General features: G+C 40.1%; 1 protein-coding gene across 4 annotated transcripts in view; it reads right to left on the reverse strand.

The window, feature by feature from the left end:
* PKIA (cAMP-dependent protein kinase inhibitor alpha) overlaps positions 1–21,610 on the reverse strand; it is a 47,752-nt gene extending 26,142 nt beyond the window's left edge. For 2 of the 4 annotated variants that reach the window (XR_012040842.1, XM_072852307.1), the window contains exon 1: positions 20,857–21,068. The gene's annotated coding sequence lies outside the window, so the exon portion shown is untranslated. Of the gene's footprint in view, positions 1–15,938; positions 16,075–20,856; positions 21,069–21,466 lie in introns of those variants that run through there. The other 2 variants (XM_072852308.1, XM_072852309.1) reach the window with 2 other exon arrangements.
* Positions 21,611–24,234: the final 2,624 nt, after the last annotated feature.

Raw genomic sequence — 24,234 nt, forward strand, 5'->3', positions numbered from 1 at the left:
TTTTTTTCAAGATCATACCACATTATTCAGTTGAATTAATGCCTCTCAGAAAAGCAAGAAGTGCCAAGGATGCAAGCATGTTGTAAGAGGTGACATGTTTGCTTGTGGGTTAACTCTAAGCATTGATTAGCTTGTTTAAAAATTAAATACTCCACAAGAACAATAGTAAAAAGACGACACTTGCCCATATGCAAGTAACATGACAAGTTTGGGAGAATGAACACAGTATTTGCAGTTTCAGGTGACCAATATGAGATACTACAAAGGACCTCATGCTTCAGAAATTAGTAAGAACCAATGTTTTTAAAAAGTATCTTGGGATAAGTAGTGAAATAAACTAGCAAGCTCAAGCCTCTTATCACTTCTGAAAATTTGACTTAATGTAATGTTGAAACGTAGGACACCACCCATGAAATTTGAAGACATAGTGCAAACTTCAAGACCTGAAGTTGATGAAAAAACCCACTGATTTCAGCCAAGTCAGAAATTCACCCATACTGTAAAAAACATTAAGGGAAGAAAGGAGTGTGGGGGAGAAGACAGACATTTTTCTTTCTACTACTAGGCAATTAATGCCCACATCTTCTAACATGCCAATTTACACTGGATTAAAAGCTTCATTGAACGTGTGCTTCACAGGCAACCTTTCGGTAAGTAAATTTTAACTTTTAGTGCAATGTCTTTGAAATTTGCCATCCCGACCACCAAAAATGACCTTTTCTACCCTTTCCTTGAGCAAAACTTTCCATTGGTACTACATAACTTATACCTACAGCCTTCTCACGATCCATAGAAACAGCACCATTATTTTCAAATAGTGCTGATGTTTGCCTAACAGATAATCTTTCATATTTGTTTTCATCATAGACTCCAATGAAATCAGAGCTGAACTAAAAATGGAAAGACAATATGTATCTTCATTTCAGAAACGCTTTTCAGCACAGTCTGAGTGAAATAACATTCAGATGAGAGAGATCTTAACTATACCCGGCTCAGCCTCAGCGTCTTTCTATTTTAAATCTTTCTTTCCAAAATGCTCCTCCTCCTCCTAAGCAATTTACTTGTTAACCGTTTGTCAGAAATGTCTTTAAGTATGACTTTCAGAATCAAGCAAGATTTTTTCCCCCTTCTGTATTTTGCCGCTCTTCTTGCTCAACCCCCCTACAGGGATTATTCAAATACTAATACTCAAATATTAAAATCAATGAAATTTTTAAATATTTAATTCTATTATTAATTACTGAATATAAACTTTTTAAAAAGTTTAAACATGCAAAACACTGAAAGGAAAAAAAAAAAACAATCTGGAAGGCTAATTAAAATAGAAAACTGTTTCCCCAGAGCTGACCTTTGAATGAAGACTCACACACTCTGGGCACTTCACTTCTGTGTGAAGCACCACTGAATCCACATGTCTTGACATGTGTCCCCTCCTTTCCACAGAGCTATTTTGCATGATGTCATTACTGGAATAACACATCTGTATCCAGACAGCAGTGATCTACATGTGCCAAGGTGTTTTTTGGGAATAACTACAAATCCTTTAGCCATTTGACTTGTATGCCAAATGAGGCAAACTTATTGTAAAGTCAAAGGGAATTTTATTTTTCCTGAAACTCTGCATTACATAACATGATGATTCTTAGGTCCATTAAAGCTATTTTTAAGTAAATTATTCTCATGTTTGGCATACCTCTGTATACCATTAAGGGACTACCAAAGCTAATGGGTTCAACAGAAAGTAAATCCAAACTTAATCAAATTTTCCCCACAAAAAATAAATACAGAAGGAGGTTTTTCTTTTCTTAAAAAAAAAAGATACAACAGGACTGCAGAGCGTGTGTAAAGGTGTGCAGACTCTCAGAGTCTGACAACTGAAAGAGGATATTATTTGAAGACATAAGGATATTAAAATTAAGAGCTATGCCATCCTCATGACAAAAACAGTAGCACAGAAAAAGGCAGACACTGTATTCACCTTAGGAATATAAGCAGAAAGAAGGGGGTTTGTTTATTTTTAAAACAAACAAACAAACCCCCCACACTCCCAGGAAAAACACAACCACACCTCTCCCACTCATCACATGCAACACCAAACAAATGCTTCTTACCCAATGAGGCTGATTTGAAACACTTTCAAACAAATTTCCAGTTAAATAACTTGAAGAAAAAAGAAACAAAACCAAAAAGACCACCACACAAAACCTCCCGCCAGATAAGCTAAACAAAACAAACCACCACCTCTAATTTGATTAAATACAGATGGTGATTACATCGCCAACAAAGGCAAACTGTTTTAGTCTGATTATTAAGCATGTAATCAAATACTTCAGTGAGCTCTAATGTTACTGCGTAAAGTTTTTATGAAGCTGCATAGCGTTAAGTCTTTCAGATGCTACAACAGTAGTAATCAAGTATTTCAGAGCTAAATCTTACAACTCAGACAATTTTTGCTCTGTTCAGCTTCATATTAGGTTCTTTCTTCTGCATTCTTCCTATTAATCTTGGGCACTCTAAAACAACAATAGGGCAGAGGAGCTCCAGAGACAGAACCATGCCTGATACTAGATAAAGAGAAGGTTCTTTCTTCGAAACAAAGGGCTGATTAGGTATTTCTAGAAGAATAAGTAGCTTTAAGTCAGCTCACATGCTTAAGAAAATTACTCTCAGTATACTGTTATAAGGCTGAATATCTTTTTCCTTAAAACACAGAGACAAAAACATGCTATGTTGCAAGGCTATTTCTATTTGCTGTGAAGAAGTCTTGAAAATCGTCTTGATCTTGGTTAACACCAAATAGATCAGCATAGAATTTAGTAGCTATAATCCTATGCTGGTTTTGTTGTAAGAAAGCAAGAATTATAAATAGGTAAAAGCAAAGTATAAACTCTAATAGTGCAGGATGATTAGACAAAAAACCTGTGCTCTATATAGTGATTACTTCATGTTATGATACTAGGAACAATGCTGGCAAATATACCATCTTTCCTGATTCTCAGAAAAAAAAGGTGTTTTCTCTATCCAGAACAGAAGTATTTTCCACTAGCTTTCCTTAACAAGCCTGTGCAGAAAGACTTCGGCAGTTGCTAAAAGTGAATGCACTTCAGGAGAGGAAGCTACAAGGTCTCCTAGAACAGTGTTGGCAACATTCACAATAAAAAAAAAAAACACCACAAAAAAACCAAGAGTCATGAAGTTCTACACTCCTTGCTTGATTTCTGTTGTTTCTTGTCCCACACCAGTACAGTTGGAATGATATACAGTTATTAATTTAAATTAATTTACTTCCCAGGGTTCCTTTAGATTTCACAGATTTCAGCATGTGATGGAGCTTTTCTTGAATATCTTCTACGTGGGTGGATTTGATAGAAGGATAAGTTTAGTTTGCAATGCCTGTTGTCACATATATGTGTTTTTCTGCACCAGAGTAAGGTACACTAAACAATTACAAACACATTAATGCCTAAATATGGAATTGCTTATTTGGTTTGCATCTCATTGTCTTAGTGAGAATTTCACTTTGCATGGCAGCATAATGAAAACAAAAGCAATCTCTTCACAAAGAACACTGTGGTCATGTCTTACAGGTTCAGGAGAATACCAGCTTGCCATAGCTCTGTTCCTCATGTAGAAATTTGAGAACCATATCATCTTGGCACTTGAGTATTGTTCTGCTGCATTTGGACACTTTATGTGGGGCAGGTCTAACTGAAGCTCTGTCTCTTGCATGATCTTACATCAGCTTATTCCTGTGAAATAAGCATTGAGCAACAGAAAAGCTTGTCTTGTGCATAACACCTAGAGCTAGAAGGACTTCAAGAACTGCTCATATATTTTACTTGAGTCAATTAAAAACAACAAAAATAATCTAAGGAGCATGATCCAGAAGTGGAGGATTTCTGGTTTTCAGCATACAAATCATAAGACTACAGAGTCAGACATCCTCTTGTCTGCAAAAAGGCACAGGACCAGAAGGAAAGCAATTGTGTTTGTACACAATAAACCAGTTTCAACATATCTTTTATTATACTGGTGGTTCTGTCCTCTTCTTGGACATGGGTTCAGGTTCCTTGAGGTTGAGGACAGTCTGGAGCCCAGGTCTCCTCCTTCCTTGACATGAGGATATTCTATGGAAGATGAGCAATGAGATTCTCTTCTTTCCTGTCTCCACACAGAAGGTATTAAACTCAGACCCTGAGTCAGGACTGCTAGGTCTGTATAGGCATACCTAATAAATCAACAGATCTCTTTGTATCATTGAAAACTTTGGCTGGAAGAGGCATCAAGGAGGCCATCAAGTCCAACAACTGCTTGCTCAAAGCTAGGCTAACTTCAAACTTCAGTCTGGTTGCTCAGGGACTCCAGCTGAATTTTTAGTATCTCGAAGGATGGAGGTTCCCCAGGCACTCTGGACAACTTGTAGCAGTGCTAAACCATTCTTGCAGTAAAAGATTTCTCTTTCATGTAGTTGGAATTTCTCGTGTTGCAACTTGGGACCATTGCCACCTACCCTTTTGTTGTACACCTCCCACAAAAGTATGTCATCTCCATAACCCTTCCTTGGGTAGTGCAGTTAAGTCTCCTTGTAGTGACTTCTCCATACAGAACAAACCCAGTTCCCTCAGCCCCTGCTTGTACATCATGTGCTCCATCCTCATAATGGTTTTGGTAGTGTCTGCTAAACTTCAGTTGGTATGTCAGTATCCCTTTTGTACACAGGGGTCCCAATGACTGCAATAGCACACTGCTGCCTCATTCATAGTGAGTTTAGGATCAGAGAGTCCCAGTCACCAGATCATAAACAGTCTTAGGTGAGAGACAGATGGTATGCACATAGAAAGAGTCTGGCCAGCAGTTCTAGATGCTTATAGTTTTTAAGTAAAATTAGAAAAGATTACAGTCTTGAATTCAGTCTCCTAAAAGGTACATGTAGTTCCCAGATATTTTCTTGGCTCAAGAGCCCATTAAAAGCACTGTAGAAGCAAAGGGTACTGGTTGACAGAAACATTGCTTAATCCATGATTAGTGAGTTTAAAAAGTTGTCACTGTCACCATGTCATAGGTGAAATACAGCCCTCAACTTATACACACAACCGAGTTTTGGCAAGACAATTCCCTGACATCAGTTTGGCCTACACTAGACTTGCTTGTTCCTGATATACAATACAAGTAACTAGATACTTTCCTTTTAATCACACATCTGCACAGAGTTTATAAAATCAGATTTTAGCTCTCTACTTGCTGGAGGATAACAGCCCAGGTTTAGACTAAAGTTGCTACTCCCTTGTATCCTGGTACAATTCAAAACATTAACATTACAGGCCAAAGTCATTAATCTACAAAGGATTAATCTACAACACTAATCCACAAAGGATGAGAGTTCTAACTCTTCACAAGGCAATCTGTCCTCTCAGCTTGTGGTCTCAGGCAAAGACTACCTAGATATCTGCTCACAGGCCTAAAACTTAAGCAGACTGCCTGCATGAACCAGGCACTGAAAGATCCAACTGTGAGATCAAGACAGCGTGTTTTAAATTACAGTCTGTGTAATTAGGCACAGTAAAGGCCACCTTCTCTTCTGGAGAAAGACCTGTTAATTACTTTGCTGTCTGCCTTCTGCTGCCATTTCTTGTCCTGAAGAACAAGCTGCCCTTTACCTCTTTCCCTTCTCCCTGCTCAGATTTCAGAGTCTATTTCCCCTTTGGAAAAAGGGACCAATATCTACTCCTCCCCTCCCCAGATCCCAATATTCAATTAGGAACATGCCCCTTGATATCTTTTAAGCCCAAAACAGTGCTACAGATTGAGTAACCATTAAGATTTGATTAATTAAGGTTGCAGAAAGTAGAAGCATAATCTGATACAAAATTAATGCAAAGCGTTCTCAGGATACCAGCTTTAATTAACTTTACTGGAGAATTTTCACTGGTTGAATTCTCATCAGATTTTACCCATACAGTCAAAAAATATTTAATTTCTCAAGAGAAGATTTGCATATTTAACTCCTCAATTTGCAAGAACACACATTCTTTGGCCTTGAGCTTGGTGATAGCTGAAAGAGAAACACTGCTATGTATTTTGCTACTAACAGATATACATATTATATCTAATAAAGTCTTACATGTATATCTTATCTACAAGCTGGGTAGCATACTACATAAGGCAGAACGATGATCGCCATTATAAACTGGCATACAAGAGAAAGCCCTAGGAATACACAGGGCAAACAGGCATTGAAATAAGATCTTATTTTAAAATCAATTTCTGAAGCAGTAAAATAAAAAAGTAAGAAATTCCATCTGTTAGCAGCATCTGCAAAAACCAACATGATAATGCCTTTTTGCAGTGAGGTTTCCTCATTTGTATATTGCAATTACAAACTTTCAAAGCCTTTGAGTGAGTTTGTTTTTGAACTATGAATTTGTAAAAGAAGCTAGGGGAAAAAGGCAATAGATGTAGAGTATGAAGCAATCACTCAGACATATGGTCCAGAGCACAGAACTGACCTTCATCTCTGTACTTTGAGGGAAAACAAAAAGAAAGCGGAGGGGTGCAAGAACAAAGTGAGCTGGAACTCCTAGAGGCTGAAGACAAAGGGTTCTACAAAGGCAACTCTCATACGGAGTTCTGGCCACAGCACTGACAAACAAGTAGTTTATAAATTAGGGGGGGGGTTTGTTGTTTTGTTGTTGTTTTATATTTTTAAAAGCTGCTTCTCAGAGACTCCTCAAAAGATCTTATTATAATTGGTGACTTTTTTGCATTTCTTCATCTTGTGTTTTTCATGCCATTTTCAATAATTAATTTGAAAGATCCAGTCCGCATCCTCTGACTGCAACTTATACAAGAGATTCTCTTCACACTACTAGATAACATGCATATGGCACAGCTGGCAGTCTTCTGTTTTCACAGCAGTCAATTCTTCATTACATCTACTACAAGAGAAGTAGGGAAGATAATGTGACATTAAGCCCCCCTCTTGATTTTTAGGCAACATGCTGATGTCTGGAAGAATCTTACCCTGTTGTAGATGGAACAAGGAGCTGTAACAGAGAACAGTCTGTACCAAAGTTCAAAATGCAAAAAGACAAATAAAACAAAGTTCATATTGTCCAGTACAAACAAAGTAGAAAGAATCAAGACACACAATGTAATCACAAGCAATTAATGAGGTGTAAAACATTTAAATTAGGCAAACAAAGTGATGAGTCATATGGAAAGAAACAGAAATGCCCAGTTTCAGTGTTTCAGCAGTTTCATAGTTTTCCAGCAGGAGTGATCGTTTTGGTGAGTTTAATACATAAATTTGCAATGAACATGAAGACAGATGCATTACATATAAACACCCAAAAAAGCACTAGTCATATAGCTCTTTAAGATGGCCTGGGAGAACTCTTAATCCTCTTTGTGCTGTCTCTGAATTCATCTAACAAACATGCTTAGTGAGCCTTTTTAGGTATTTTAGGGTACTGTTGACAAGTTTGCTATATTTAAACAACATTCTGACTACCAACACTTTTGAACAAGGAAACTTAATTTGCATTTCTTTGGTTTCAAAGTTTTATTTTAACAGAAGGATTGAATGTTTGTGTGTCAAGGTAAGTTATTGATAGGAAAACAGATTTTTCCATTGGTAAAAATATGGAAGCTGTACGAAATCATGTAGTTCTCCAGATATTCACAGTTCTTTAGACCACTTCTGAATTCTGTTTCTACTTTCTACTGTAGGAAAAAGTTCCCCCTTGTTTTTCTTTCTTGGTGTGGGGGGAGGTCAGGGAGGAGAGAGAAAGGTAAGGGAACACCCACACATATTGCAGACCATTGGAGCGACTGAGCAAGAAAGAGAAAATCAGATACTCATCGTCAGATAGATACTCATTGGTATTTTCTGAGCAGATAAGACTCTTCTAAGTACTCCATCTTTTAGAAATCTTTTCACAGTGAACCCAGAAGCAGCTGCTTACAGTCTGGGCCAGTACTGATCTAAACACCACCACAAATTTGTTGGGAAGACATTCATCACACCTATATGACAGGTACAAAAAAGTTTCAGTGGGTAAGACATAGGTATGAACTTATAGCAGACCATATGATGCGGTATGTTCTGCTCTAACTATCTACCACCATGTTGCCTGGCATCTGGAGCTAACTAGCAAACCTGGCAGGTAACATAAAAGAGGTGTTTGAGTTGGCAGACATGAAATAGCTTCAGTTTTCACTCAGTAGAATACACTATTAAGCCTATTTCCTTTAGCCAAACTTGTAACCTCCAAAATATATAAAGCCAGCATGTCAAGGTCTCTTTGACAGGATCTTTTTTCCATTAACCATCAGTGATTTCCATTACTTATAATCCTGTCCTTCAAAGCTATAAGTGAAAAGAATATCACTTTTTCTACTCTTTTGCCTGGGATTCTTATCAGATCAATACACCTTGGTAACTAAGTGATTATATTTATCCTTTTTCATAAAATATGTTATATTAGCTTTCTTTTGACTCCCGCAATTTCCTTGCTATTCCAAAATATTCGAGTGAAGAGTACAGGAGCATGGACGAAGGAATGGCGGACAGTTTAATTTAAATACGGGTGGCACTATTGGGTTTTTTTGAGCAAGTGGTACCCAACAATGCGAGACAAACAAATTCCACTCTTTTTGGTAGCTTATGTAAGCATAGTTACAGTAACAGACTAGCAAACTGGTCACAGATGTCATTACAAGATGAGATGGACTTCACCAAAGGCTTGTAGAGAAGTCTCCCTTGGGGATAAAAATTCTTTCTTGCCTATGTCTTCTCCTAAGAAGCTTGAGGAAGGAGTCAAAATTATTTCAGTTATTATATGAAGTTTCTTGTCAGAAAGGCACTTCAAATAGTGAAGACTACAAATGACAAGTTGGTAAACTACTTTCTTTCTGAAATGGAGCGTCTCTTTGAATAAAGCCATTTTATCTCCCTCAAAGTACCTAGCAGAATATTTGCACGTTGAGACAAGCCTCACATGTAAGTATGTACTTTTCCTTCTGCTTCAAACAGATGAGAAAGCACCAAACACTTCCTCTCCCAAGCAACTGTGGAAATAGAAATTACTTGCTAAAACAGGTATTTTCAGAAGACTAGGGCTAAGCCATACTGTCTGATAGATCCTGCTGGAGCTGCTCCAGCAAATAAAAGGGCTGGAGTATTGCTCAGTGCAGGTAGTAGAGTAACTTCTGTCATTTTGAGATAAGAAACTCCAAAAAAAGCTTGCCTGTAGAAAAAGCAGCAAAACATGCCAGTCAGTGAGACCAAAAAAGAGATCCCGGTTACGTTAAAGTCGCATGTTTCACGAGTACTTTGCAGACTTGTCATGATTAAATGTCAGGATGAGACCTAGGCATTCCCATTCTCTGCATCACCATTCCAGTTTCCATGGAAAGGACATGTACTTGTTCACAGTCCAAGTAGGTGTGCTGTGGATGATCCAAGTGCAGATGGTGAGGCACTCAGCTTGGCAGTTTAGAGCTTATTCCAGTCTTGGTTAATTCCTCTTGTGTTCAGAGACAAAAGGATTTTCAAAGGATGACAAAGGATCCTTCAGGAGTAACTGATCATTGTCAGGTATAGTTGTGTGCAGATTTCCCAGGTGAAACCAAGCAAGTGACAATGAAAACACATTCTGGCTTTTGTAAAGTTCTATGTGAAGCTCTTGAAGCAGTCAGTAAATAGAGAGAGAGAAAGAGAAACAAAGAGAAAGTGACCTCTGTTCTGCTTTCGTTAGGTTTTGAACAAAGTGCTTGAAGGAAGAAGACTTGAATTAAACTTGTGAATAGTTAGTCCTTTCCGTTAACAGACAAGCCAGCATTCCTCAAGGCCTTGCATGCAACCTTCTTTATTTATGGAAGCACTTGGATACTGACTTCATCTATGTCTCACTCTCAGATGTCATCCATGCCACCTTAAATAACCAACAATTCTAATCAAATATGTCTAAAACCACACTCAAGGGTAGGAGAAAAGAGACAGTTTTCACAGACAGCTGATTATGGAGAGGTGCATAACACCGACTTCAACAATTTTTCTTTATCCTTAATAGGCTTCTTTTCTATCTCTCTTTGTACTTGATCACTTGTAAACTGAAGACCTCCGATTCAATGCTTTCAGTAGCTGAAAGGATTTGAAGAATATTCTCTTCTGATTCCCATTTTACATGTTAACTTCCCACAATTAATGCCTCTTTCTTTAGCTTGCTTTTAACTTTCAAAGGCTGCTCCTGCATGGAATAAACCCTTATGCTTTGCTATCTAATCCTACTGAATCTTTTCATGCTTCCCTGAATACTTTTTCATTTAGTGATACATCAGCTGGGTTGAATATAAACAGCCTCCATGCCAAGTGTAAGATTTTAAGCTTTAAATGAGCTGGTTAGTTGGAGAGAAAAGTAGGAACCTAAAAGAAAAGCAAAACAAAACAAAACACCCAACACAGATGCCTTTGTTCCTTAGTTTGTAAGAAGTCTTTATGCTCAAACTATAAGATAGAAGCACCTGACTACCACCCAAATACATACACATGCAGAAAAGAAAAAGGAGAGGAAAAGTTCAGAGTAGAGGTCACAGCTACCTTTACTTTTGGTTACTCAAATTTTGCTATTACTAATCTTTATAAGAGGAACCACTTCTTCCCTCGTATTGGTCTCACACTCATTAGTTCCACCGAGAAGGCACTTTGTGTGGAGGAGGAGGGAAAAACTCACCCACTGGACAAACAACTGACATATCAATATTAGTATGCATATACAAATAAGAAGTTTAAGTCCTATATTTGACTTATCCAGAAAGACCCTCACTACATCCAGTCTCCCATTCTTCTGGTGACAGTTAACTCCTATTTATTTTATCCTTTCCAACCTGTCCACATCTATGTCCTTAACTTACATAACAATCTGTTAAGAGAGACAACCCTTGGTGAAAATAAAAGCCTAGTATTTTAGACACTGTTATCAGAATGTTAATTACTTTTATGAATTACCACTATATAGTGAGAATCAACAAAACTGAGGTGCTAAACTGACTTCTCTTGGATTTCCCCATCACACTTTAACACAAAATAAACCCATGTAGAGAGTAAAACTATTGAAAGCCTCTACAACTGTTTCTATGAAAGCCATGACACTCCAAATTATTTCGTATATCTGCCTTTCTTGACAAGGCCTTCAAATGTGCTCAGAGAACAGAGATGAATTAGAACACTTCACTGGAATTACTGCTCTCTTGAGCAGAACAGAAATACTTCAGAAAGGGGGGTGGAAAGTTGAAATTTCTTCAGCAGGACAAACAGCAGATATGATTAAGTAAGTGTTCAAGAAGAGTGTCACAGAAGGAACATCAGCTGAAAGACAGATCTCACAGGATGCACAGAAAGCTTCCACTGTTTTCATCAGTTTGAACAGAGAAAAGCCAGACAAATCAGCTGAAAATCTGGCCTACCTCAGCAGCAACCACAAAAAGGGAAAGTCAGTTAAACTAAAAGGCTTCTAATAGGAGAATTTATTTTCTAAACAACATTCAAATTGCCTACTGGGAAATGGCAACTAACCCCCACCAATTCCCAGACCACGTTTTGGACTTGTTTGGGAGAACAAGTTGACACAAGCCAAAAATGTACCAAAATCCTTAGCAACAGTTTAATAGTCATGTACGAAACTGTTCTAGTGCTCAGCAGCATTCACGGACACTGTTTAACTTAAAGCAAAGATTGCAACTCTGATCCTTCTTATACACGTTCCATACAAACAAAAAACCCTCAAAAACCCCATACATGTCACCAAAATTCATACAAGAATAGAATTATGAAAGAAGATGCTGAAGAGCAGCCCTGAGAGGAGACTGTAATGAATCACTACTAAGTGCAGAGACACAGGCAACTGCTCCTCTCAGGAGGAGCTGGACAGAAGAGCTTACTTGCTAAAAGCATGCCTAGACGCCAAAACAAGATGCTCAGGTGCTGCCTAAGGCTCAAAGAACACATGACATTCAGTAATTGGCTCAGATCACACAGCCTGGAAAACAGGGGAAGCTTGTGGTGGTTTTGGCACCTTTTCCTCCCACTGCAATAGGAAATTAATGCAACATACCACCACAAGAAGATAGGCAGTCATTTGGATGCTGACCCCAGAACAGTGATAGAATTTTTTTCTTTCTGGAATTCTGCCTTGTAGTTTGCTTAAGAAATCATATGCATTTGTTTAAGCTATGCAATCTGTCAGTCTCCAAATAAATGTACGAGAGAGCAGTTAAGAACACATATTCATAAAATACTGTGCTACCAAGAGAGACCCAAATATAAGCTCAAAAATTTTAATTACTGACAAAATTCAGTAAAAAAAAAATATATACTTGCAAAACCTGCAAAAGGAGTACCAGTGCCTGGCTTAGCCAGACCAAGAAGGCTAGAGGAGGATGGAAGAACAGAAATGCTAATGAAGAGTGGACTTGGAGAATCTAGTAGACTTACACAAAATACATTTGCATAGTGTGTTGTCCCACTAGAAACACTGCTTAAGCAGCAGAGCTGCAGTCTGTAACGGATGAATGGCCTTCAAAAATTGCTTCTATGAGGCACAAAAGTGATAGGAAAGAATTTTCTGCTTGGAAGGAAATAGCATGGTTCAGTGTGCTGCAGCAGTCATGAGAAATCAGTACCTTTTTCTGGAGATTAGCATAAATAACTCCCTGATCTGCAGTCTTATCAGCTCTACAACTGTGGGAAAACAATGTTTAAATAACAGCTTTCATCCCTTACTTGCAAATGTTGTCAATGAAAATGGAAGTGCTTTAAAGTGTTTGAGGTCTTCCATGATAAAAGGTGCTACATAAATAATACATTTCCCCAGTATCTGAGAAAAAGAGGATAACAGAAATGCTTCTTCTTGCTCTTTGGTCTGTACAGCAATTGTGTAAATGTGCAGAGTGTACAATTGAAAAGTATCTTCTTCTAGAGCGACAATTAGCTAATGCATTATACCATGAAAAATATCTTCATGCAATTCCTTATGTGCTGATGAAATCATTCCCCATTATTAGCTTTCTATATATTAAAAGCCTATTGTTACATGAACATATAATGAATACTAAAGTATCAGTGAGGAAGTGATGTTTCTTATACAGTATCTTATACACATTTCTTATACAGTATCTGTGTGCCTCTGGGTGCATGGCTATCATGTTCATCTTCTATAAATACCCATTCAAACATTATTTGTTCTGGAGATGCTCTGTGCATGTGTTGGGGATGGGTGAAGGCTGTGCACCTGTTTTTCACCATTTATCAGTGTTTTTGCTTTTGTAAAATTCAAGAGAATATTACCATTGCCCCAGTCAGGTCCTAGTAGTACCTCATTAGGTATAGATACAAAAATTACACTCTAAAAGGACACGTAGTGGTGGTGGCATTATTTTTGCACATTGTCACTCAGAGTGAATGACACTGGTATTATACAATTCTTTACTACCTTATAATATTATAGCTGCCATTCAGTAGATCAACACCTGAACTCCCTGCAGGCAAATAAACACATCAAAGTAGTATTCAACAAGGCCTCTAGCTATCCAGGATAATTCAGAGCACTCCCTATTCAGGATAAATATTCTGCTTGGAAAAGGTTTTGGTGTTTGTCTAAGAACTGAATGTAAACATTGGTAGCCTGTATGTAAACAAATATATGATAAAATTGGCTTACTTCATTGACAAAAAGCTGTGGTGTCCTTAGGCTTTTCAGGCATGCTGTAATCAATTTTGATAAACTATGTCTCTTTCTCGAGTCATACAGCTTTTATATTCATGCATACTCCATTCAAATCTCTTATCATGCTTTGACTCCATGAGACCTTACAAATAACAGTTACTTAAAATGCAGCAGTCTATTTTTAGGCTTTTTTTTTTTTTTAAAGAAAGTGTTTCATGTTATGCCTGCCTTTAAGTTTGAAATTTTTTTCACATGCTCCAATTCTTATATGCATTAGCAAATCCTCTTCTCTTATTTTCTGCTTGCCGTGTCTGAGCTCACAAACATTAGCCCAAATCAGTATAGCTGCCATCATCCTACTATTTTAAAACAAGAGTAACACAAAACAATGGAGGAGTTTATGACTGAATCTCTTAAGGCTAGACACTACAGTTTGTTCTTTCGTACATTTAAAATGCACATTTTTGATATCCAGCTATCAACTTTTATGTCTCCTGCTAATGGCACCAGTTCCTTCCAGTCTCACTGCAAACATATTATTGTACTGATCCTACAATGAAAATTAACCTAACAGGGACAAAAGACATCAGCCCAAAGGAAACATGTAATTAATAACTGGAAAAAATATGCATAGTAAAAAAAGCTAGGAAAGGAATGGAACAGAAACAGGAATTATCATGCTACTAAGCAGAGTTCCCAAGTTCTGACCATTGCACATCAGAAATAAATTTGTGGGAAGTATATTAAAAAAAGTGACAAAGAATCAATCAGATATGGAACAGAGTCTACATATGCAGAAAGAGTAAAGAGACCACAACGACTCTGTTCTTGAGGAAAAAGAGAATGTGATAGATATGTGAAATCATGACTAGTGAGAAACTGAAAAGGAAACAATTGTTTGCCATTTCTCACATCATGACAATTAAAAGGGCCCCCAATTAAATCATTAGGCAACAAATTTTAAGGCAAACCAAAGAGACTTCCTTACACTCCACATGCACTGAATCGTTTAAGTGCCAAAGGATACTGTGGAGGCTGGGAATTATAAATCAGATCAACTGAATACACTCAGTAAGGACACGATGCCCTCTGTGATTAAACGTAAAAGTGCAAACATTACTTTGAGCTCATGAAACTCCTAATCAATGCTGAGCACTAAACACTGGGAGACTGTATCAAAAGATGATTACTCCCTTTAATTTATGCATTACTTCTCTAAGCACCCTTTACTGGAATTTTGCCAGTGGTCTTATTTCAATAGCAGATTTATATTCTTACAGGCTAGGTCTATAATGATATGCTTCACAGCTTTTCTGAGTAAGAAGAGGTTTTTGTTCATCCTATACAGTTTGAACAGGCACCTGACAGTCATCATTATAGCGTGAACAACTATTTTTTAATTTACTAGCTACACAAAACCCAACCAATGCCAAATGTCATGCACAACAGAAAAAAAGTCTCCACATGTATTTTAAAAGTCACTTAAAAAAACCCAAAAACAAAACAAAAAACAAAAGAGACTCTCACCCTAGTAGTTCCTAAGACCTTTTGCTAAACTTAAATAAGACACATCTTTCATTCCTTCTTTTGTTATATATTCTTTGCAGCGTATAATAGTGTTTTCTTGTAATTCACTAGCAACATGCAGATATCAGAACTTTCTGTGCCTCAAAGCAAGCACCTTGGGAATTTTGAAAGTAGCAGAGTCTGTTTATTCTGAATGCCCTTTTAAATTTACATCTCAGTGAAGTGAGAATGATAGCGAATGCTACTTAACAAAAAGAATTTTTCTTGGTCCACTTGTGGACAGATCATTTCAAAGTAGAATTAGATTTTTCATTTCTACTTTGACCAGGTTAGGAAAAAAAAATTCAAAGACAAATCTAGAGAGTTACAAACCAGAAATATTAGGCAGAACTTCAGAAATTCTTTGAAAGTAAAGTTGAGGATCCAAATCACTCATTAGATTGGACAAAGGAAACAGGGAATTGATGAAATATTTGTTTACATAAATTCAGTTTAGTCAGTTTAGAACAGACTTTTCCATGGAAAAAAAAATATATATTAGGAGACACTCTTGATCAAGGCACAAGTTCTGCTATTATTTATTTTCCCTTGCTTTGAAGTGTGAAAACTCTGCTTTTGAGCCTTGGCCTGAAGGAGTTCACATCAACTGAGCTCAAGACTGAGTATAGAGAATCAGTGCACTCATACTTTTTGCAGTTCTTTGGGTTAATCGGATATCCAAATAGTGGTCATCTTCACAGAACACCTTGTACAGGACTCACTGACAGGTTTCTCATTAAGCATCATATCTTGGACTCTTCTGTGAAGTTTGCCTCTCTCCTACCTACAAACAATCAACAAGTAGAGATGCTGAACAGGAACCAATTTAAGACTGCTGCTGAAGTAATAATATCCTTTACCAATATGATCCACAGTATTTTAAGTGAGGTTTAACATGTACTATAAATAGTATCATGGAAGGACCATTAATAGGCATCTGTGCTATTTTAAAACAACAGGTGGTGAGATCGTTTCACCACAGTTATGTGCTCACCATATGTGTAAGTGGAAATTCTGTAGGAGGTAGAAGGCAAATGAGTGAATAGTTAGCAAATATATATATATTATATAATATACATAATTATATAGATATATTAAGATGTATATGATCTCATTAAAGCTGCGGCACATTTTACAGGCTAGCTAACAGCTGCCAAGATAACTTTGATATACTTTTGGGTCTTTTGGAAAAGTTGCTAGAACAAAGATGTGACAAAAAAGCAGTCAGAGAAACTAAAATTGTATGTTGGAGTTAGACCTATTTACTTATCACATCTGATGAATCACTGGGACATTGTGCAGAAAGGGATGCATAACTGTGCAAAGACCAGCCAGTTGCTTTAAAGTACTTCTGAACACAGGGCAGGTTAAATTGCCCATAAACCCTGTAAAGCCAAAGAACAGTAATGTAGGCAATTTAAAAATTCATTTTAATAAAGGTTAGAAAACAAAACAAATTCTGCTAGAGAGAACTACACCCTGGCTGACATGGAAATTCTCCCACTGCAGCTCTTCTGAAGAGTTCATGTTTTATACTTGGTTCACCCCAGGGAAGAAGGGCAGAGATACCCTGGAATCATTTTACCACCACAGAAATGCAGCCAGCTCAGAAATGCAGCTTATCTTCAGTATGTTAGGGAGGACAAAGAACACTGTCATATCTTATTGGTTCTACCGTATGAATTAAAGAAAGAAAAATGAAATTATTTGATCTGGCATTTGGCTGGGACATTTGCACCAACTCTCCTATGAGAGAGTCCATTTTGTGTTACTTTCTCCTCTGATATGTTTACATTTATGGACAGGGATATATACTGGAAACATACAGTTCTTGTACAATCAGATGCTTTCTTTCATAATGTTGTTTTAATAGAGTCATTTTGTAAGAGTATATACAACATGAAGACCTTCTTGAAACTAGTGTCTCAATGCATCACGAAGTTAATACATATAAATGGATTCATGCTTATGTTGCTGTCACATGCAGTCCTCTTCAAGAGGAAGGCTTAGATCACCTTGCTTTTGCAAGAAGCATACATCAACTCTGCACTTCTATTTCCTTATTTCAGATGTTAAACTCAGGGGCTCATTACCTGGGTTGTTAAGTGCTGACTTACTCGATTAGTAAGTCTTGATTACAAGATAAAAAGATGTCTGCCTTGTTCCCACCACTATTATAAATGGATAACACTCTTAGTTCTCCTTAAAAATTGCTACCTTTGCAGTTGACTGACCACTCACATAAAGATCTTCTATTGACAATAATTAAAGAGTCCAACACGAAATTCATCTGCATAGTAGGAGACAAAGTTTAAGTTTATGCCTGGCATTTATTTCTCAGATGGATATTTTCTCTCACCTAGAAATGTTAGCTGCTACACATAAAGGGCATGCATTTAGAAAGTGTCAATGCATTTGTTCTTCAGAAGAAAAAATGGTATCATTACTGTTAAAATACTCTTGACTGTTTGCACATGCTAAAGTACATAGTCTTAAGTTCACTGGATAATATCTGTCCACTCACATTCTGCTCAAGACTTCCTTTAAGGAATTCTTAATTTGGGGAAAATAAACCAACTCAAAGCCTAGTAACAACATAACTGAAAAATTACATGCTTGCTCTGGAATGTGGTTATTTCAGTTAGTTCAAACAGCACTTAGAAACATCAGCTTTAAACATTCTCATAATAAGATAAAATATATCAACTGAACTGTCATTTCAGCCCTTGGAAAGGACCACAAGTGAAATCAAACCTCTGCAACTTCAAGTACATTCAAGGATACTGGGTTTTCCAGTTTGTTCTCCTAAGGAAACAAGCCTTATGCAAACATACCCATCTGGCCCCCACTCATAAATTTGGTCAAATGAACCTGCTGGTTCAAAGGCTGACTGTGGCCTAGAAATCTCAAAGATAATTAAGCTCTTACAAATTTGAAGAACTAACCCAGATGAAGAGTTACAAAATAGCAGACCCTCTGAGGAAAAGGCAGCTAAATCTCAGCTGCTACCCAGTCTGTCTGGCATCAACCAGCTGGCCAACTAGGCTGTTCTTCCAGTCAGCAGGGTTGTTGCCCCAGATTAACCACAATAAAGATACTTTTCTTTGCTTGGCAGAGGTATGGAAGTTACTGTAAGAGAAGGAGGAAGAGGAGTTCTGGAAGCAAGGTCTGTAGGAAGTGGATTTACATCAATTACACCATTGAACTAAATTCACACTGATAATTATATATACATGTTTTTTCTATGGACACAAGCACTCACGCATTTTCCGTGATTACACCTCCTGCCTTGGGAGTACACATAAGATAAAAACAAAAGCAATTCCAGTTTTCAGTATCAAACCAATCAGATGTACATTCACATCTATGATAATGTATGGCTCTTGGTCAACTACTCCTTCATCCCTGCCACCACATTGTTTTAAAAAATGTTAACTAACAGTCTTTTGAAACATTATTTAGGTTTGCCAGGAAGGACAAACAGCTAAATTTACTGCGCTAATGTGTCAACATTAGCAAGTACTCATACTACCCTGTATTTACAACAACAGAACGGGAGACCATTACTTGATGCTCTTTTCAGTAAAGAGATTGACTTTATATAGAATGGGTGGACTAATATGAGAAGTATCTGAACTCAGCTACATAGTTTCATTTTCCAGCCAATGGTAATTACAGGAGACATCAGCAAATGACTACAACATTGCAACCTCTGAGACAGCCAGCCCTGCTCTTTTCTAGAAAGGAAAAAACAGTAGAGATGTCATAACTCAGACTCCCAAGTGTTTTACAGGAACAAAGTAAATGTTTGGTAGATGAAAGATACAGGTTTGATGGAATGAGAATTTTTTTCTAGAATACATTGGATGTGCCATGGAGTGCTTAAAAGGAACAAGCTTATATGGGGTCACTGTTCTTCAGAGCAAAGATTTGTCTGTTGAACTGATTTCTGACACTGCAATTCACCAGTCACTCTTTGTTTCAGCCTTATGAAGCCTCAATTGTCTTTTATACACATTTCCTATCTCTGCAGCCATCATTCACCTTCTGCGTACCCAGCAACAGTACTGAGGCAAATACATGTATTTAAACATCTTCCCAGAAATAATGACAACAGACCAAGCAACTGCCTGTTACCTCCCTAAGTATTACTTTTATCACTCTAGTGCCACAACCAGAGGCTTCAACCACAACTGGGGATCCCACAACTGCATGAACTGCTCTGTGAACACATAGGATAACAGGATCCTTTAAGATGAACATACAAGTGAATAGACATTGAATAAAATAACCTTCAGCTTCCAATATCCTGCTTCCTTTTTTCATTAAGAACAGATGAATACCCTATCCTTTTCTTCCTAGAGGCACAATCATTGTTTTCGCTTCCAAACCAAACCACACAGAGCCATTAACCATTACTACATGCAGATAGTGCTCATTCTAATGATCTGCCTCTGCACGCCAACCCTAGCCTCCTGTATTGACATGCCTGCTTTAGAGCAACCTTTTTTAGAGCAGAACAAAGAAAAAACAAAACCAAAAATCACCAACATATCAGACAGAGACACAGGCCAGGCAGATTTTCCTATTCTACTCAACTCCAAAAGACCATTCATCTAATGTTAAGACCTGTGTACATACCACAAACCATGTGCAATGTCAATGGCCAAGCTACAGTGCTGCATATACTCTTGTTTTTCCACTTCTGAAGGTGATGTGATGGAAGAGCAACTCACTAATTCTTCCATTTAGCAAACAAAGGCATTTGAATTTTGCTGCTATTTTGTTTGTCCCAAACCTTGTGCTAGATGATAAAAATGGAAAAAGGGAAAAACCACAAACAGAAGTCCCCGAAAAAGTCAACAGAATCCATTTTGGTATACGGGCTGGTTCTCCAACTTCTTCTACACTCCCTTTAGTTTCCTGTGAAGCGACTTCCAAATCCAGGAATGTAAGTGAGAAAACATCCTTTTTTTCTTCTGTTCCCCTGAAACCCTTCTGCCCTAAGATGTCTTCCCCGCCACTTGCGGAACGCACATCGGACCGGAGAGAGCAAGAGGAAAGCCGGAGCGCAGCCCTGCACCTGTCGCAGTGCTCCACAGTCCTTCCCGCCTTCGCGCCCCTCCTGTGCTACGCCACAACAAAATGCCCCCTCCACGCGAGTGAATCCCTCCTGACAAGGGTAAAGGAAGCAGCCCGGGCTGCTGAGCAGAGAGCTGGCACGGAGCCACCGCACATCCTGGCAATAAAAGATAAAATGCAACACTGTGGCGCTTCTGAGCGGGCAGCCTTTCTGCTTTTGGAGGGAACCACAGGAGAAGGAAGGAGAAGGAAGCTACGTGCCTCAGCACAGCGCCAGACCCTGCCTGCGCGCACGCAGCACGGCGGCTGGTTCCCGGGCCGCCAGCCCGGCCTTCCCCGCGCTCGCAGCGGGCAGGCAGCGGCCCCGGCAGCTGGGCGAGCCGAAGCGGGCGGCTCGCAGCGGCAACGTCGCGGCTCCCCAGCCGGGCAGCGCCGCAGCTCTCACCGCCCGCCCCCGCACACGCCCCCGGCAGCTCCCGCTCACCTTTCCAGCGACCGGCTCAGCGCATCTTCCTCCCTCCCTCCCTCCCGCAGCGGCTGCTCGTGGCGGCCCGGAGCCCCTGGGCTCGGCGGAGCGGGGTGCCCGGCGCGGCCTCTCCCTCAGCCGGCGGCAGGTCCCGCTGTCACTTCACCCCCACATCCCGCCGCCGGCGGCGGCGGCAGCTGCTGCTCCTAAATTCAGGGCGCTCCGGCGGCATGAAGTCATCCTCCCCGCCCCCTCCCCGGGCCGCCGCACTCCGCTCCCGCCGCGGAGGGGGAGACGGCCCCTCCGCCCGGCCGCCTGAGCCCCGCGGGGCCCTGGCGCTCCACCGCCACCCATGGGACCAGCACTCCCGGCGTACCACACGCACCCTGCTGCCCGGGAGGCTGCGAGGGGCAGCAGGGTCCCCCGGCGGCGCGGCTGCGGGCCGGGGGTCCCTCCCCGGGCACGGCGGCAGGATGGGCCGCTCCGGCCCGCGCCAGCCTTCCCCTCTCGGGAGTCCCCGCAGCGGGCTGTGGGCAGCGCGGCGCTCCCGCCTGAGGGCCTGTGGTGCGCGGCCCGCTCCGACCGCCGCCCCCGTGCCTGGTGCTGAGGCCTCGCTGCCGTGACCCACCTGGTCGTGGCGAGGAACGGGGGAGGGCAGGCTCCCGCAGCGCCAAGGCCGGAGCCAGGGGAGAGCCTCCCCCCGGGAGAGCTTTGTGTGTGTGTCTCTGTTTTGAAGGAAAATCCGCTATAATCCCTCATGCCTGTGTGTGGGCGCCCAGCTCTCTCCCTCCCCTCCCGGCCTCAGGGCGCGCAAGCGCTCCGCAGGCTGTGCCCCTAAAAAATGCAGCTGTTTCTGGGGTGGAGGGGAGTTTCTTTGCTAGTGGCTCTTGCTCTGTGCGTGGGAGGGGAGAGCAGTAAAGGCACTGTGTTCAAGGTCACCGGGACACACTTCTTCCTCACCAAGGGCATCCTGATATTTTTAAGATCCACCAGTAGGCAGCATGTCTATTTTTGTTACTTACAGAGTGCAGTGCACGTACTGGGTAACTCACAGGCTCATAAAAGAAGGCTGGATTCCTGTCACAGTTTACAATCCCAGAAACCCGTCCCGTGTGCAGGACAAGCACAGCTATGTTGCTGCATAAATAACACCAGGCAGCCCGGTTCAGATAGATACGCATGTCACCAAATCATTGTAGTCCGAGAGCTCTTTGTATTTCACGAGTAAGGCAAGGTTGTGCCTAGTCAAGAAAAGTCCTGCTGGATGAGGTGCCAGGAAAACACAAATGTGAGCACAGATGTTTGCAAGGCACGGCGCCTGCTCTGTTGACCGGGTAGCCAAGTGGTGCCTCAGCAAGGTTTTGGAGTACACCTGAGTTGGAAACGTTGATGTTTTCCATGGTGGTGAGATCTGAAACAGGAGAAGAGCTGCTTCAGCGGCCTGGGTATAGATAGGAAGGTTGTAGCAGTAGAGGAAAGCAGAAAAGGGGAGAGGAATCTCATTAAGGTAAGGATCTTAATCTCTGTCTCTCAGATGAAATATAAAAATGCTGAGCCTTAGTTTCCTTTTGGAAACTCATTGTGTTCGTTTTTATAGTGGTTATGGTAAGGCTTTTAACTGTGCCAGTGTCTTTGATTTGATTCCCTGTGCCTGTGCAGTCCCACAGTTGCACTAATTGGACTGCTTCTGTTTACACCTCTCCTATTGATTGGCATTGCAGACCTGAATGTGCAGCACTGGCAGCATTTCAACAGTGATACTTAATCTCTGTTTACAGTGTGTTAGCTTAGGTGATTAAAGGCTCATCTCCATGTACACAGAGGAGCTCAGGGGCATGTGGGCAGGTGGGGGAGCCCCAATAACCAGGTAAGAGAAAGGGAGCCCCTGCCCAGCCCCTCCCAGGGCTGTCCCACGGGAGCCTCAGCCTCATGGGGCTGGGGGGGACACCTGGCAGTCAACCAAAAAGCTCTATGTGTCACCTCACAGATTGAGGGGGTTACTGCCTAGGGGTACAGGACACATTATGGGATGCATAATAGGAAGAGCATTTTGGGATTGTACAAGGCTTATTATGGGATGTTTAGGGCAAGAACCAAAGGCAGGGAAAGGAAGGGATCAAGGGGATGTGGGAATAAGCAAGTGTGGGGAAAACAGTGGGATGAGGAGGTAAATAGGGCTAGTCCTGTGTAAACAGGCTGCTGGTCAGTACACTTGTCTGGCTATGCCCTGCGCCTGATCAGCGCAGTCTCTCCTGTCTTCTCACTAAGCTCTATTTCTAACTCTTTTACTGGGTGAGAGGACTCCCTGTTCTGTGTGCATGTGTGTGAGGGATGTAAGTGCCAGCAGCAAAAGTCACACTTCAGGTCATGGGGACCCATGCCAGAGAGGAGGACAGGATTACGCCGTTCATGCCATCGGTGTTTGCTTGAGCGTGTCTGTGTTGATCTGTGTGGTTGGCCATGTGCATATTTATACATATATTTGTGTATACATATATAGTGTGTGTGTGTGCCTATTAGGAATATGTGCTCAGACTTGCTACTGACTAGACCTAGGAAAATGGAGCCATGGCAGCCTCTCTTCTGCTGGGCTACATGGTTCAGCAACTCTTAACACAATCCACTAAATGATTAGTGTACTAGAAAATCCTTGATCTGTACAAAAGTAAGTATTATTATTATTATTATTATTATTATTATTATTATTATTATTTCTTTGGTAGCAGTAAATTTCAGAGCCAAGAGAAAGTAAATGCTTCTGGCCCAAGAGTATTAATTAGTACTATTCAATATACCTAATTACAAAAAAAAAAGGAAGGACACATGGGCGAGACACCTATAGAATTTGATTTTAGTAGAAAAACATACAGGTGTGCATCATTTAGCAACACTCAGAGAGCCTTTTCTACTCAGATAATATAATTTTTGATTTAGTAATCATGGATTCAATAAGTTTTAAAAAAATTGAAATATAAATGCAAATTGATTGAAATCTAAGCATTTCAGCTTTAAAAAGGTACGCTGTAGGGAAAATAGAAGGAATTAGTTAGGGCAATCAGTTGAACAGCTGAATATGGAGAAAGCTTGGAAATTTCTTTAATAAGTGAGCATAACAATGTATAGGGAGGAACTCCAGACAACTGCAAAGCGGGTGACTTCAAACAAGACATTAGAAGTAGGCTGTCAACTAACAAATGAAGACAAAGTTGTGGCTTAGAGGTTAGAAATAACAAGGGTGAGGTGAGATTTGCCAACATTCAAATGAAATTAGATTTTGAAAATAAACAATAAATAGTAAAAGGTGCATCACTTGTAAAAATATAAAGAAATCCTGGAATGAAGAAGTTGAGCTCTTTTTTAGTGAGGATGGGGTGAAAAATCTAGGCTCTCTCCCTC

Source organism: Ciconia boyciana, chromosome 2 (assembly GCF_034638445.1).
Source record: "Ciconia boyciana chromosome 2, ASM3463844v1, whole genome shotgun sequence".
In the NCBI taxonomy this organism is placed as follows: Eukaryota; Metazoa; Chordata; class Aves; order Ciconiiformes; family Ciconiidae; genus Ciconia; species Ciconia boyciana.